Source organism: Mobula hypostoma, chromosome 17 (genome assembly GCF_963921235.1).
Source record: "Mobula hypostoma chromosome 17, sMobHyp1.1, whole genome shotgun sequence".
NCBI lineage: Eukaryota > Metazoa > Chordata > Chondrichthyes > Myliobatiformes > Myliobatidae > Mobula > Mobula hypostoma.
The window spans coordinates 17785259-17789072 of record NC_086113.1 but is presented as its reverse complement, the minus strand read 5'-3'; the positions used below and the strand labels follow the sequence as shown (position 1 = coordinate 17789072).

The 3814-nt window shown below is 42.2% G+C and overlaps 1 pseudogene; it reads left to right on the top strand.

Annotated features, from left to right (window-relative positions):
- The first annotated feature begins 316 nt into the window (after window positions 1-316).
- LOC134357935 (eukaryotic translation initiation factor 4E transporter-like) lies at window positions 317-2774 on the top strand (annotated as a pseudogene).
- Window positions 2775-3814: the final 1040 nt, after the last annotated feature.

Sequence of the window (3814 nt, the reverse complement as noted above, 5' to 3'; positions counted from 1 at the left end):
TTGATGGTGAGAACCGATTCTGCCAGACAGAGGAGGGTGGTGGTAACGGGGAACTGGTTGGTTCCTTTATTGAGTAGGAAGCAGAGAGCTTTAAGGTCTTCTTGATTGGGGAGAGAAGTATATAGGGAGTGGAGATCCATGGTGAAAATGAGGTGGTCAGGGCCTGGGAAATAAAAGTTAGTGAGGAGATCGAGAGCATGGAAGTATCGCGATGTAAGTGGGAGGGATTGAACCTTCCTACTTACATAGAATGGAGCTTTATAGAGAAGGAAGCAGAGAGCTCTTTTGGAAAACTACAAAGAAACATGTGACCAAGATGGAGCATCCTGAGGACAGACTGAGCGACTCCCACTCTGCGGTCAAGGAAGCTTTGCATGTCGTATCTGTTTCGGTACACAAAGACGGCTACAGGGTGACCCCATGGATGTACGTGGCCACAGTGAGGAGACCGGTGGACATGGGTGCTGCAATATTGCTGGTGTCAGAGAAAGATTACAAGGAGAAATTGCAGCAGCTCACCCCCAGAAGGGGCAAGGTTGACTTTAAAGTCTTACACTGGTGAGGTTGTTCCAGTGAGGGGAGTAATACATGTTACAATGAAGATTAATGAGCAGAAAAAGAAACTATATGTTGTTAAAGGCAATTCTCCAGCACCTCAGGGATGCTTGAGGTTGGAACAGCTCAAACTTAACTGATACAAAATGCGCTTGATTGATGGGAGCACTGGTCTTCAAGAGGTATTGAAGAAACGTGCAGAAGTATTCAACAGAGAATGGGGCAGTATGAAAGGAATCTCTGCTGAGGTGTTTGTTAAGTCCAGGTTCTTAGTGGAGTGGCAGAGTGGCTTCTGAGCCTTGATGGCGACATGGTTACAAAATGCATTGAAGAAAAAGATCAGTTAAATGATACAATAAAGATGTGTGGCATGAAGAAACCATATAGATAGTCCAAGGAAAAGATGCTAGAAATCTAAAAGTACCCCTATGCAAAGCAAAGGCCAGTATGTCTTTTGGTAAAATGTGGCAGTGAAGGCATCTGGGATCCTGAAAGGTGGCTTCCATCGCTGTATCCCAATTCTGGCAGGAGTTCGCTACTGGATGGAACCAAGAAGGACTATGCTTCACATTTGGAGAGAGCAGTCCCAAGTGAAGTATTGCAGATCTATGAGAGAGAATAAAGGAAGAAGCTTTAGTGGTGGCTGTCATGTGACCAATATGTCCAATAGGCAACAATCTGGAAGACCATTGGAAAATAAAGACAATGAAAATATTCATGGGTTGGGTTGTTGTTGTGTATTTAATATGTCAGTAATATTTGAGTAATATTGTAAATATATATTGTTTTATTAAGCATTCTTTGCTGCTCACACCTATGTCAACACCCCACTTGTCCTATGTACAAGCCTTGCTAAAAGTAAAAACTGGAAGCATACATGTTATTCCCAGCTCCATGTTTTTGTTATGATTAGTTTTATATTTTGGAGCTACGAAACATAACAGTAGCCAGCAGAGATTTGGAAGTGGGCACATAATAGCATCATGCGGCCAGTGATGACAGAGACAAAGACTTGTGTGACAGAGATGCTAGAGAACGTGTTTTTGATGAGGGGAGAGGATGTGATTCCTATACTGAAGAGGAACCAAAATGGTTTTCTGCTGGCCCCACTAGTCACAAAGAGCTTACAGGCTTTGATGATAAAGTGCAATGAAAGCAATAAATCAGCAGATTGACATGAAGCGATATGCTGTTCCCTCATCTGGGCTGTGTCTATTAGCATTGCATTCCATCCAATTCAGCACCTACTTCCTAGATAACTATCAAGTCCTTTTTGAAGCAATGTCAGAACGGTATGGCCATACTCATGCTGAGTTGACTAAAGAGGACTATGCTGCTCTTGAAAGTTTCCTTAAAGAGATTGCATTACTGCTGGCAAAAGGTTGCAGTGCTTTATGTGACAATTTTATAACATAATCCAGACAATGAAATCAAGCAATAAGGAGCTCTCAATTATCAGCCGAGGATATGGACTTTTTGCAGCTCCTTTAAGGCTGCAAACTTACAATATATTGACTTCAATGAGTTCTTCGACATGGAGAAAAGTGTACCTGGACTAGCATGAATGATTGCCAGGAGGTGCTTGGTGAGGGATCAGTGGCATCTAGACAGTTCAGTCAATAATTTCAATTAACTTAAGTAGACCAGATGGTTGTTCTAGTAGCCTGTGGTCTACCCCACGTGAAGAACTTGGGAGACATGTTGGTCTGGAGCAGAAAATCCCAATTTGTGCTTCACACCTTGGAAACAACTTTGTCATGAGAAGATAACGGGAGATTAATTAAAGAAAGGTTGTTGTTTTAGAAATACTGTGAAAAGCAAATGTGGATGTGGAATCGCTGCTGTCCAGTCTCACTGCCAACAAGGAGAACCTAAAGGAGAGTTCACAGACTGGAGAGGTTTTGATTGTGGAAGAGGTGGAACTGAAAGGTCTCAAAATGGAACCTGGGAGGAAGCTTGCTGCCCCATTCATGGTGGAACATCTGGAGCAGATTCTAACTGCATCATCTGGTCCTAAACGAATACAAAAAAAAAGACACAGATATGACTTCTGTCAATGAGCTGGTTAACCGTATGAAGGTAACTAGAAACTTGCCTTTACAATCAAAACCCCCTGAAATATGGCCTCCATCCCCAGATAATTTAGGTGACTTCTTGGCAGACAGAATCATCACATGCCAATCCTTATTCAACAAGGCCATTTGTCCCCCCATTTCTGAGGTGCCCCTTACTGACAATGCAGGAGCACAGCCAAGATCTATACATAGACCAACAAGAGATAAAACAACTTTGACGTCATCCCCAAGTCGTCAGCACCCCCACAGAAGCAGGCGGCCTCCAGACAATTTGAATCTCTAGTTTAGTTACTAACCTTCAGCACATGGGGCAGAATAAGACCCAGGGTTATGCCTGGAAATAGGGGCAGTCTACCCTCTTTCCCTAGTTTAGAAAAATAAAAATCATTGTTGTTTGAATTTGATGATTACACCATTGAATGTTAATAGTTCAATAGCTGCTCTGTATTTGGGAAGGGGGGGAACCTTTAAAATAAGTGGGGGGGGGGATATGTTATGTATTCATGTATATTTTGGCTGCTGAGCTCCCCTGTGTATTATGTACTGACCGTAATGTGACAGGGCATTCTGGGTGAATGACTTACAAATAAAATGAATAGCTGCATGTAGGTTCCTCACCTCTCCGTCTCTCATGTGTGTTATTCACGGCCATCTGCCTTCCCAGTATCACAAACATAACAATTTACATGAGTAGAAAACATAGAAAAGCAGACTATGTACAAAATGGTGAAAGATTGAAAGGGGTTGATACTCAGAGGGACCTAGATGTTCCAGTATGTGAGTCACTTGTAGATAGAACAGGAAATGGAAAAAGCTGCAGGGCTGGAGTACAATACAAGAAAAGATTTGAAAAGGTCTTTGAGAATGATATATTTGAGGCTTTAATAACAGAGGTCAGCAAACACGAAGGTAATGGATGAACAGGACATTGTCATACAGCCTCTTCTGACCACAACTTTACAGGATTTATCATGAAAGAAGCTAGCTGAACAAATCAAGAGGTGGCAGAGGTCTAAATGAGTGTTACAACAATTATAATTTATGCTCAAATATGACACTGAGTTGTCAGCAGTCTGGTTTTTGTTCAGTCTGTTGCCAGGAGAGGGAGAGTGTCATGACAAGGAAATGGAGGATCTAAAGGCACTGTTTTTGATCTTCCCAGTGATTAGTAGAGGAAATTTTGG